The sequence below is a fragment of the Lonchura striata genome, chromosome 1, assembly GCF_050655825.1.
Source record: "Lonchura striata isolate lonStrDom1 chromosome 1, ASM5065582v1, whole genome shotgun sequence".
NCBI classification, from domain to species: Eukaryota; Metazoa; Chordata; class Aves; order Passeriformes; family Estrildidae; genus Lonchura; species Lonchura striata.
The window spans coordinates 55,371,008-55,384,296 of NC_140703.1; positions in this window are offsets into that span (position 1 = coordinate 55,371,008).

A 13,289-nucleotide genomic window follows, 5' to 3' on the forward strand; every position below is an offset into this window, starting at 1 on the left:
CTGCCTACAACTTTTTTTAGCATTCCAAAGAGGAGTTGAGTTATGCTGTATTAATCTCCAAATGGTAAGCCTACAACAGGTTCTTTTGCTACATGAGCTCCTACTGCAGAGGGCTGAGTGCAGGCTACACTGCCAGATTTGGGAGCACTTCTGACTTCTCCTAGCCCATCCTCAGACATCAACAGAGCTGTGCTGAGAGACCTCTCAGCACCTTCACAGCTTCTTATGGGGATAACTGACCCCTACAGACATCCACAGAGAGCCCTATAATGAAAAACCTAAGATGAACATCAGAGTGCAGACCAGTGTGGCTCCTCTAAGCCAGATCATTCTGCTTCTATGAGGTATGCATATGCCACTAGAGAATGAAAAAATAAAAATTAGTGAAAAGTTCACCTGAGATACTTTCTCACATAGGAAATCTATTTATTTAGGAGCTTAATTTCTGCTGCTTAAATTCTGTGTGAAATAAGCACATTGTCCTTCTTATACGATCTGCCCTCTTTTTCCCATTTTATTTTAGTAGCATTTCAGCCTTCTGTCTGCAAAGAACAGATGTCAATGTTCTTGTGTAGTCTTTCCTTGTTCCTACCTATCTTCGCTCTACTGCAAAATCTCTCAGGATACCCAGGGTAAGTGACAGGTTTTAGAAAATCATAAGTCTTTCAAACCTACAGGACTTCTTTTTCTTCAGATTCAGAGCTCTGAATCTTTTTAACTTTAATGGAAAGACCACTCTTTTTCTCTTTGGACCCTCATGCAAATCAGATTGTCTGTGAATTCAGTTTTGCACAACAAAGTATGTCCCAAAAATGATGTTGACCTGCTTCAACACTTGCTGTGAATTACCTTTGTGGACAGTACCCCCACATTTTGAGGGAGAATTCTACTTTACAAGGGTGTTAAAGGGTATACACTTGTAGGTAATTATGTACAGCAGCTACTTACACAAAATGTGAGGGTTTTAGAAAAGAGATAGAAAATAGGGTAGGGTAGGGTAGGGTAGGGTAGGGTAGGGTAGGGTAGGGTAGGATAGGATAGGATAGGATAGGATAGGATAGGATAGGATAGGATAGGATAGGATAGGATAGGATAGGATAGGATAGGATGAGCTTGACTATATGTAGAGAAAGGAAGAAAAGGGAAAGGGAAAATAAATATATAATATTAGATGTTCGTGCTTCCTGTAGCCAAGATCAGGATGGATAATCTCTCTGTGTCTGAAGTATGATGTTATAGTTGGAATGTTGTTCTGGATCATGGAAATTTTGATGTAAAAAAGTGAGGAAGAATAGGGAAGTAATTCCATAGAAGAAGGAATATGTAGTCCAGGTTTTCAGCTGCCAGACCCATGTATAGGTGGCTTGATGTGTCTATGCTGTAAGTGAAGCTTTTCCCCAAACCTCATTAATTCCACTGGAGTTTGAGGAGGCCTCGGTGTCTTAAATACAACAATGCTGCAACACAAAAACAATCAAACAGGATGAAAGACAACTGGATACACTTAGATCATCACTTCTTCAAACTCTGAGAACTGTAACTTGCCTCTCCATCCTTGTCCAGAAGCAGTAACTCCTCATTTCCTCATTCAAACTTTGACCTCTCTGGCTGTAGATTTTCACACAAATTCCTGTCTAACTGATCATATGAACATCATGTTGCTAGACTGAACCCTGAATTTTCATTAAAACCTGTCATCTGTATAAAGTCTTCTTCTAATCCATGCCTCTTTTCTATCAGTCAGCTCCACTTCCCCCCAAGCATATGTTGTCTTTGTTAAGGTTTTTTAACTATGACTATGATTCGGATACCAAGATAGGCTTGCATGGTTGTAGACTGAGAACAGAATGTGTGTCTCCCAAAGACTTTATTTTGGACAGTCTTAACTGGTATTCACAGTCCTGGCAAAAGTGAAGCAATGAATACATAGCCAGTAAGAGCATATTATCAACAAATATAGAAGTGGCTTGTTATTTGTAATATATGTGAGAGGGCTGTATTGAAGATGTTGATGTTTTCTAAATCTCAATGTGTAGCTGCAGATGCCTTCTGACTACAGACATTTATTTTTGTGCATGTGTGCATGGGAATGTGGAGAAGAAGCAGTTATTACAACTTTGATGAGTACTAAGAGTTATATAATCTTTATATAGTTTAGTTAGATGACCTACACCTATTGTGACAACTATTTTGAAAGAAAAATAAGGTAGGGTTGTTTTTGTTAGTGTTTTTTAAAATTCATACAGCTAATAATTTCCATATATGTTTACAAATCTCTGAGCATTTATTTAACAATGAGAAATTCCAAGTCATAAAATAAAAATAAGTAATTAAACCAGCAAATAATCAAATAATATATAGTGAAAAGAACATATATTAATTCCTGTACTGAATAAATTCAGTTTAATATTTTTAAATGCCCATTTTTTAAAGATTTTGTTTGTTATATTGAAGAGTTTTACTCTCAATTCAGAATGCAATTGAGGGTGTATATAAACATATAATTTAAATCCATGAATTCAGCGGTACTGAAAGCCTGATCTACAATCAATTGAAGTTAATTAAGCCTTTTCTATCTTCACTTACATATTAAAACAATTTTGTAAACAAAGTAATTCGTTTGAGTATTTAAAAACAAAATTAGAGACTAGTATTATTAATTAAAGTAAGGCTTTGAAATCAGTTCAAAACATTTAACTCCAACTGCAATTAATGCAGAAACTTAAAACAGAGTTTCTCATCAAATTAGGTGTAAGACAATGCTTATGAGCTGGTTTTCAAAAAAGAATATATTCTGTCATTTACCAATTATTTTTGCTATATTATCCCTCAGATGTGAAGAAATTATCTCTCATGGTATTGTCTTCAAATCTTGTAACAGATAGAAAAGGAAAAATCAATCAAATAAGAAGAAACAAAGAGAAGGAAGAAAAAAAAAACAAACTATGGGGTCATCCTAAGTGTATTACTGGGATGTGTTTTACTAATTCCTTCATAAGTAGTCCTATGTGTTACTGTAGTCCTAAGGGAAGCTGTTGATATTTAATCATTTTTATTCTTTTGTTTGCTATGGATGCTATACTTTGCTCAGGTTCACAGGATCATAGACATCAGAAGTGCCTCTGAATTGTCAAGATCAGATTTGAGTTCTACTGCCGTAGGGGAACCAGATCCAGCAATATTAGCATACTTTGCCTGCACTCCATAGAAAAAGAGTTGGAAGTTAAGAACTGGCTGGATGGCCAGGCTCAGAGAGTGGTGGTGAATGGTCCTGCATTCATTTTGTGCCTGGTCACTGAGCCTGAGGGCTCAGTGTTGGAATCAGTCCTGTTTATTGTCTTTATATATGATCTGGGTGATGAGGGGATCAAATACACCCTCAGTAAGTACACAGGCAACATTAATTTGTGTGTGACTGTCAATCTGCTGGAAGTTAGGAAGGCTCTGAAGAGGAATCTGGAAAGGCTGAATAAAGGGGCTGAGACCAAAAATATGAGGTTCAACAAGACTAAATACCAGTTCCTACACTTTGGATACAACAACCCCATGCAGCACTACTCTGCTGGAGCAGAGTGGCTGGACAGCTGCCCAGCAGAAAAAGACCTCAGGGTGCTGAACACGAACCACCAGTGTACTCAGGTGGCCAAGTATCCTGGCCTGTATCAGAAATAGTGTGGCCAGAAGGATCAGAGTAGTGATTATCTCCCTGCATGCACCACTGGTGAAGCTATACCTTGAATGCTGTGTCCAGTTTAATTCAGGGTTCCTTAATTCAGGAAGCACACTGAGGTTCTGGGGTGCGTCCAGAGCAAGGCAAAGGGGGTGGTGAAGGGTCTGGAGCACAAGTCCTATGAGGAACAGCTAAGGAGAGCGATTTGTTTAATGGGGAGAAAAGGAGGTCCTCAGGGAAGATGTTATTTCTCTCTGGAAGTCCCTGAAAGGTTTTTGCCAGGTGGGGGTCAGTCTCTTCCGCTAGGCAACAGCAACAAGACCAGAGAACAAATCCTCAAGGTGTGCCAGGGGAGGTTTAGCCTGAACATTAGGAGGAATTTCTTCACAGAAAGGGTGATTGAAACATTGAAATATGCTGCCCAGGGAGGTGGTGGAGTCACCATCCCTGGAGGAATTTAAGGAAAGATTTAGTGCCATGATCTAATTGACATGATGTTCAGACTTAATGATATCAGGTCTTTTCCAGACTATTTGATTCTATGATCCTGTAAAAAACAAACACAGAGACCAGCAGAGACAAAAAGGACCTTTTAACTGGAGACTTCTGTCCTTGACAACAGATTGCAAGACCATGCAAGCTTCTTCTAGTAGGTTTAGATTCAACTGACTCCCTTCAGCCTGGACTGTGATGTAACTGGTCCTACCTGGTTGAGAAATTTTTTGTTACTTGAAGGTTTTATTTGTGTGTCCTTGAAGTGTTTTGTTTCTCTGACTTGCTTACATGTTACTTCTTTTAAGTGCAGCACACACCAGCTGCGGCAGGATGCCAGTGTCTTCTGTCCTAGATGTGTGATCAGCCCAGAGCCGCCTTTTTATAATGATCATGGCTACAGTCCCTGGAACATAACCATGCTCTGAAACTTTTTTATTGAAAATTTTATCCTGCCATCTGATGCACAATATGGTCCACAGATGGTGCAGATGACATTTGTCTAGGAGTCATGTATGTCGTCACTAGCCCATGTCTTCAAACCATTCAGCAAATTGGATAACAGAGATGCTTTATAGACTTTTAATGTGACCTATCAATTAATGTTGAGCTGCTGTTTGACCTCAGAGTAGCCTGCATCCACAGCCTCATGGTGCAGTACAAAAAGTGGTATTTTTTTTTTATAATAAATAAAATAAAACCAGAATTTTTAGAATTCTGTAAAGAATGAGGTGGAAAGCATATTACTGTTTTCTTCTAAAGAATTTTTTTTTTAAGTCTGGTTTCCATTGTTCTAAACTGGAGGCATTCCAGTTGCTGACATCTCATGTCTGTTAAGAGTCAATATTTAGCAGTTTATAGTTCACTTGTGTTTCTTATTTATTCCTATAAATGGCTAAATGCCTTATGGAAGGGCCAGGCCTTGATCACAGCAGGCAGCAGGGAGTTAAATGTCTTATGAATCTGAGTGTACAGATAAACAAGTAGTCTGATGCTCACAGGACATCTGCTGATAACAGGATATCTGCTGATAACAAATATTATATGTGACTAACATTATAGAGTTTGTCTCTCACGTTCCTATTTTTCAGGACAATTAAAAATAAAAAGGGAAATTTTAAACCAAACCAAAACAAAAGAACCCCACCACATCTGTGAAATGATCATATTTTTCCTCTTTTCTTTGTCTATGGAGAAAACTTAGAATGTAGGGGGAATTTTCATCTCAACTGTGGCTTTTCTTTTTTGTTCCAAAGAATAACAGAATGGGTTACTGAGGGAATTATTCCCTTTTTTTTTTTGTTTTAAATTTAAAAACATGTAAGAGAGTAAAAGAGTTCAAATTATTTTGTACTAATGCATTACTGCTATAGAGGGTACATTTTCCCTCCAGATCTACTGTAAATTAGACAGTACCATGCTTTTAAATTTCTCATATGGCAAATTTCTTCTGAGTAGCTGTGTTGTCTTCTTCTGGACTATACATCTCCCTATTTGTTTTTTTTTTTTTTTTCTCTGTTTGTAATCTATTTGTAGATAATCAGAACTGATGGCAATTTTGGGCAATGGCACTATTAAATCACATGTTTCTTACATTGTACTTTTCCTTTTGCAATATTTTCTATTTTAATATTCCTTTATTTAAAAAAAAATCTAAATTACAAACTGAACATATGTTTCCAGTGAGCTTCCCAGGTGTTTAGCCTCAGTGACTACAGTTAATTTGAACCCAGAAACATAGATGAATAATTCAACTGAAATTATTCCTTTTGATGTGTTTTGCCTATAAAACACCTTATATTTTATTCAATGAATTTCCTCCTCATTTGTCTGCATTTATTACCTTGCAGTGAAGCTCCTGTTTTTTGTTTCCTTCTCAGAGAATGTAGCTATACAATTCAATGTATTTTATTAAATTGACTTAACGAGTATATGGGGTCAATTAAAGTTTTTAATGTTTTTCATACTTAGTTATTTTGAAAGGTAATATGTTGCTTCCAGTTTTTCCCTCAGATATGACTGTGCTATTGCAGTCTTATCAGTCTGTATACGTCTCTCAGATGTAGACATCAGGTTGTTTACGGTCTTGTCCGGAGTGGTAAATAACGCTAACACTAATAATGCCCAGTGTAAGACTATTTCCAGTCTAACAATGGATCTTTTTTCCTCACTTTTGAGATTTTATCTCCTAAAGAACACATTATCCACATTGTTCCTCTCTGTAATCATGTGTCCTTAAAGCTACATAAAAAGTTCACAGTATGGTGTCTTGAAACCCCAGAGGAAATATAAGTACTGGTGGAGAGGAGGGAGCTTGGATAGAAACATTTAGTCACTTTCTATTCTCTGGAAAACTTAAAGTGAGTTTTCAGAAAAACAGGAGAAACAAGCTACTTCCAAAAAAGTAAGTTAAATGGTTAACTGTTTACTGCAGCAGAAACTACATCAGGCTTTTTCTCCTTCTGTGGCTGCACAAACAACATTACAAACTATCCTATGCATTCTTCTCTCCTTTAAATATTGCTATTATACACCGGTGAATCTGTTACTTATAAGTAATGAATTAAAGTGTTTGTAAACAACATTTCCCCTTCCCTTTCTTTCCTATATATTCTCCAAGGACTAAAATCAGCAGTGAGTGAAAGGACTTCCAAATACAAATATTTCAAATTAATTTAAACTCTTCCTCTGAGTATGCAACAAGTCTGTTTTTCTCCCTAGTGATTTATTATTTTTAAATATCTCTGTATATAGTTGTTTCCTTCTAATTATAAAATACTCTCAGAGGCTGCACCAGAAATTTACAGCACAAATAGAATGTGTTAGAGAGGAATTGTACTGTTAACTGTAAAAGATCACAGGCCATCTACATACATTTAACAAATAAATTTCAGATGCTCTGTATGTGTCAAGAAAAAGCCAGAGCTTAATCACTTAATGGCATGTCTGTGTAGACATAAGCAAAGGTCTAGCTGATCCTGCTTTAGGGTATTATGACTGACTCTCTCAGTCAAAATTCTTTAAATGCTATTTTCTAAGCTTTCCTTTCAGAGCAAGGATTAAGTTTTTAAAGCTAAAATACAGCATAGCTGTTCAAAAGTCACAGTCACTGTAATACTAACTCAGCTATGTCATGAATTACTGTTGATTTGCTTCTGTTTAACTTGTCAATGTTACATTAAACAACATAGATGGATTGTGCCTATTTTCAAATAATACAACTTCAAATCTCAAGTTCAATAGTTTATTTTTGCTCCAGAAACCAAGAAAAATTGCATCCTTGGAAAATAAAATTCTTGTTTCATAAGATAGGGAGATATTGAAACCTAATCCTTCACAGATTTGCATCTGTTTTTCTCTAAGCCATCTTCCTATATCCCATGTGATAGACCTACAGAACAAAAGATAGCACATCTGGAACTAAACTTATGATGGTTGACTATGGAATAGACTTGATGTATGAGCCTATTTTACATTAAGTTAAGAGAGATTCCTTGCTTCAGAGAGGGGAGGAGCACCTTCAGTTTAAATAAGCTGAAACTATGTTTACTTATAATTGAATATTTAGTATATTTTCTAGGTCTCAACAGATTTTCTAAGTGTATTGGAGATGGACTTTTTTTTCCCAATCATATTTTTGACATCAAGGTTTTTAGAGAAGGCTGATACTGAATATATTTAAACAAGCTTCAAGGCTTAGGCAATTCAAATGAGGAAAATTTAAAATGTGTTATTGAGCCACTTTGCCAATTCTTTCATTGCAAGAAGATGATAGAAATCCTGACTCATTTGAGTTTCATTTTTAAGGCAGTTTTTAAAAGTATGGTGATAGTTTACTGTCATTGCATAATATTTCTAGGGGTTTGCTGATTTAATTTATGTCTTATTGGGTAAGAGTGCTGTATTTTTATATTTATCAACAATTTGGGTAATCATATTTTTCTGGGGTGGTGGTTTTTTCTTCCCCTCTCTTTGCACATTCCATATCTGAAGGTTTCTGTAGGGCTTTTGCAGAAGTAGTTTTGTGAGGCAGGGGCATTACCATAGTAGGCTTTTCCAAGTGGTTGTCTTTTGGTTTAATAGGGTGTTTTGTTTGGTTTCTATAAATACTGGATACATTTTTTTAACATTTTCATTCCTGAAAAGCCTTTTTCTCTGACTTAATCTGCTCTTTTGGATAGAAGCAGAGTCACATGAACAAAAATTGCATAAATAAAAAGTTAAACACAACTTTTTTTAGCTACAATGCAAGTCCATTATTTTTTGTGACTTTTTGAGAGAAAGATCCCAGGAAGTTGCATTACTAGTAGAAATAAGAAGGACGGTTTTATTAGGGCAACTCTTACTTGCATTGACTGCCAAAAGATGCATAATGCCTGTAGATTTTTGTGTAAAAATGTTGTAGTTTGCTGAAATTAACTGTTCCCAGGTCCAAGAATGGCATGAAAATTTTATTCCCTGCAGGCCATGTTACAGTGGTCAGTAAATGTTAAACCCTTACCTCCAATGACTGTTTCAACAAGAATTAAAGGGGTTTTTTGGGCCAGTTTTGATGGCTGGTATATCCCTGAAAATATCCTGTTAAATCAGTCCAGAAAACCCAATCACCCCTGAATGATGAAGATGCATAATGAAGGGTTCCCTTTCATTAGTGTGTTTCACTCTTCTTTCTTTCTTTTCCACTTCATCGAGAATAGAGTTAAAACTAAAGCATGTGTTCAGACTTACATTGCTGAAAGACATGGGCCCTCAGAATGTCTGGTTTAACAATTTGGATGTTTTTCTCTCTCTTCTGTTCATCTTGTGTACACACACAAGCCAACGTGAGACATCCAAGCATGAAATGATAAACAGCTCTGAACTGTAACATTTAATTCACTGGCTTGGGTGCGAGTGAGACCTTGCTTCCAGATGAGCAGTGTGTTCATTTTACATTCTGTTGTATGCCATAAAATGTTGTAACGGTCCTAGAAGCCAAGATATGAGCTGCATAATTTGTTGTTCACGTGGAGTATATAGATACTAGGTTTGATTCTTTTATGAGTGGATTAGAAAAAGGATTGATGCTTGATCAATTCAAACATATACTCCTCTTTTCCAGCAAAAAAACCCAAACAAAAACACCTGGGAAATAAATATCTGGAATGCTAATTTCTGTTCTGTTCTGCTAAGAACCATACAAATGCTGAGGCTCCAGAAGTGTTAGCAGACTACTCCAATTCTCTGTGCCATCTTCAGTCACAACTCCTATCTAAAAATTACTCTTTTGGGAGAGGAAAAGAAAGTAGAGCTGTTCCATAGTAAAGTCAAGGTGCTCAGATACTTAGGGAGGACTGCTCAGGCCTCAGTCAGATCAACTCCCTGTTTGTCTGCTATGACCATCTTCTACAGAGGGCATTGTGAGAGCAGAAGAGAAAAGTGTGACCTACAATGGAAAGACATTTTTTTCTCCTCCACAGGGATATAAATCCAGCTCCACGCTTTTGTTCCATGTTGCAGAGAAAAAAGCATTCTCATTTCGATAACTGCATTTGCACATTTTTATATAGTATTTATATCTGATAAAGATAAGCATGTCATGTCATTAAATTTTCTTCAATATCTCTAATTTGTCCTTAAAATATGATATAGTTCAGTTGCCTTAGGTTTGGGAATATATTTTTCCCGATGACTAGGGTGGGTTAAAAAGTATTGTTCGAAAACCCTGCTTGTGACCTAAACTGACCCTCACAGTAGGAAATATTTGGGATAGAATAACTGTCTCAGTGGGACACATGGTCTGGGGCACAAACAGCAGTGCTGAATCACACTGAAGTAACTTAACAAAACTGCAAGGACAAGCAGGAAATTGGAACATTTTTTCTCCCTTCTGAGATTCATTGCAAAAATTCTGTAACAGAAACTTATGACCTAGCAGGGTAGAGCAGGGAGTTTACAACAGCTCTTTTTTGAACAGGAAGTACTTTAATTTCATAAGTGGCAGCACTATGGTTTTCATTGTTGAGTATAAAAGCAGTGTCAGCATTTCTACATTGCAGTAACCCTGATCATAACTTTGTTAGGAAAAGAAGCTGTAAGACTGCTTGCAATGGCAATCATGCAGAGAGACTCTGCAGGAAAACTTCTGGACTTACTCCAGTCATTACACATTTGGAAAGAGCTTCACACAAAGGTATTTTGTGCATGAATAGTCCAGAGGAATAGGTTTCTGGACCAACTGGTGTGTAGCTAATTTTAAAAAGTCAGTTTACCATAACAATTATTTTATGGGCTGTAGAGCAGATCTCATTAAAGTAGGAAGAGAATAATAAATTAAATGAGAACCAAACATTAATACGTCTAATACTGCCTCTACTTAATAGGAACATTACAAATGGTAATGAGAGCACTGTTCATCTTTGTGGGGGATGATGGTAAATATGGTAAAAATAGACAAGTATTACATTCTCAAGCACAATTTTCTGGTGTAATATCTTCTGTCCTTTTTTTAAGCACACTACATAGCAGCTTTTTTTGTACTCCGACACCCTTACATTACTAATCTGATTATTTTTTCATGTCATTTTATAATCATATTGCTTTCTCCTTCTTAAAAAACCTATGTTTAAGTTAGCTATAGTTTTACCTCTGCTGGAGTTTGGAACATTTCATTCTTCTATTATCCTTTTTCTCATCTACCTTGTATTGTTGGGGGTTTTTTCCCCTTTCTTGTAAGTCTCAAAACACTTGGTCTTATCTACGTGTTTATAACACATACACATGCATGTGTGTTGGTACCCTCCCACACTGCTTAAACCAATTGGATGAAAAGGCAATAAATCCCAAAAACTATATATAGGAAGTTTTTTCTGTGAACCTGAATACACACTTCTCTCCAGTGAGGCTCATAAAGTGGATCCAGTGTCCATATATACTGTAATAATAGAAAAAAATGTAGGGTTCAGTCTAATACAATGTAAATTGCTGTATAAAAGTCTGAGTATCATGTGTATCTGTTTCCATGTAGCAAATTTACATCCTTATTTCCCTATGTAATGTATTTCTATGGATTTTTCTATATTCACAATGCTGATTATTTAAAATACTAAAATTTATCTGTTTTTCCCTTTAGTCTTATTTGCAAAATTTATTCAATTCATTCACTTTCATTTAAAAAAAGTTAATTTTATATATCATTGTATATAAAAGCTAAAGATCTTTTTATGGTGCTTTGTCATTCAACTTTTATTCTTCCAACTTCCACAGTATCAGAGAATGAGAATAGTAGTCTGCAGGAGTTTTCCCATTGACTTCAATGAAATCATACTTAAATCAGAGCTGAGTATGTTTGAAAATCTCAATGACTACTGAGCGATTCTGAAAAACAGAATTGCTTTTTAGGCAGTTTTGGGATGCCTAAAATTCAACATTTATTATCCAAAAGGGAGAAAACTCTCCTGGCTCTTTTTTAGTAATGGAAATAATAGCAATTTCTTTCATACTGTTTCTATCGGTCCATCTTGGATCACACTTCAAAGGAGATTGATATCATACTTCTCACTTTGTGGACAGAGAGATGGAGGTATGGTGAGGGGAGTGTCTTGTTCACCTCAGCATTTGTGCAGGGATTCAATGCTGATTGATGGCCCAAGGTGATTTAGGAGAGTTGCACTTAAATGAAATAAAAATACGGTTTGGGGAAATATTCACATGAATCATGAAACATACTTAAAACGTGGAAATGGTATCATGAATTTGTGTAAGTGAAGTGGGTTCTGCAATCATAATAGAACCACTCCCAGTGCCATGCCTCGGAGCTCAGGCTCAGTAGCAAAGGCTGCTGCAGGACCTCACAGCAGTGTCTGAGGTGCACACTTCTGACTCTTCACAGACTGGTGATAAAAACAACAAAAGTGCTCTAACAAGTTGTAAAGTTTGTCTAGTTTTCACTTGGGTTCATACGCGTTTCATGCACTCTGAGTTTGCTCATGCTTAAGTAGAAAAGTTCAAAAGCGAAAAATATACTAAGTTCAAATGAAACAGCATCATAGTTTTCATAGTTAAGTTGAGAACAGTGCCAGATTACTACTTTGCGCTGACTCTAAATGTATGAAATAAAGACTGGACTGGAGTTCCAAGCACCCATATTTCTATTTATCTGTGGCCTGCAGACTTAGTTTTGAAGCTTTCATTAGTATCAGTGTAATGCAGAAAGAAATTCAGTTTGGGGCTTAATTCAACTGCCAAATCATAGACCTTGACCAGAGATAATCAACAAGGTTTCATAGGTTTGCATACATGAGACAAGACTGTCAGGAATCTCACTTCACCCTGTAATAATAGACAGTTACAACTCAAGTGGCAGTGGATAGAAATACATGGATAGCTGAACTGAGCAGATTATTGACCATAATATGACTTTATAATTTCAATATATAGACATATAGATATGTGTAGGAGACACAGATATGTCTATACATAACTTCATTAAAGTTTCTTAATTAAAAGTGGAAGTTTATATTCCATAGTGGATACTTTGTACAAGTTTACAAAAACTGGATTGACAGACAAGCTCAGGATGTATTCCATAGTTATTTTTTTGTACTTTAAGGAATAAAATTAAGAATAAATCCACACTTCTAATCTAACCACTTTACCTGAAAAGAATGCAAACTAGAACTCATTATATAACAATAGAGTCAATTAGCTAATACAGCCCAGTTCAGTTAAAGAGATCAGCAACTACTGCCATGCTATTTGCCCTATGCAGTCTGCTTTGACTTCCAACGCATTTCCCAGAGAGTAGAATACTCCTATAAATATTATTTTTCATCCCTATGGTGATATCTCAGGTAACCAAAAGTATTTCAAACAACAGTACTTGTCTTCTGTGTTTAGGGAACTTAATTAAATGCTTAATGTTCTAGCTGTGAGGGAAAATAATTTAATAATAAAGACTGAGTTTCTTGAGAAAAGATGTTAGAAATAGCAGAAAATAAAAGGTAGCATGTAACAACAAGCATAAACTTATCTAAATATTTGTTAGGGAGTGTTAAAAAAAATAATTAAAAACAAATAATGCACAGAGGGTGAAGATATCAACAAGGAAAAATGTGTCTGACCAAAGGACAAAGTAAAAACTTCAAGA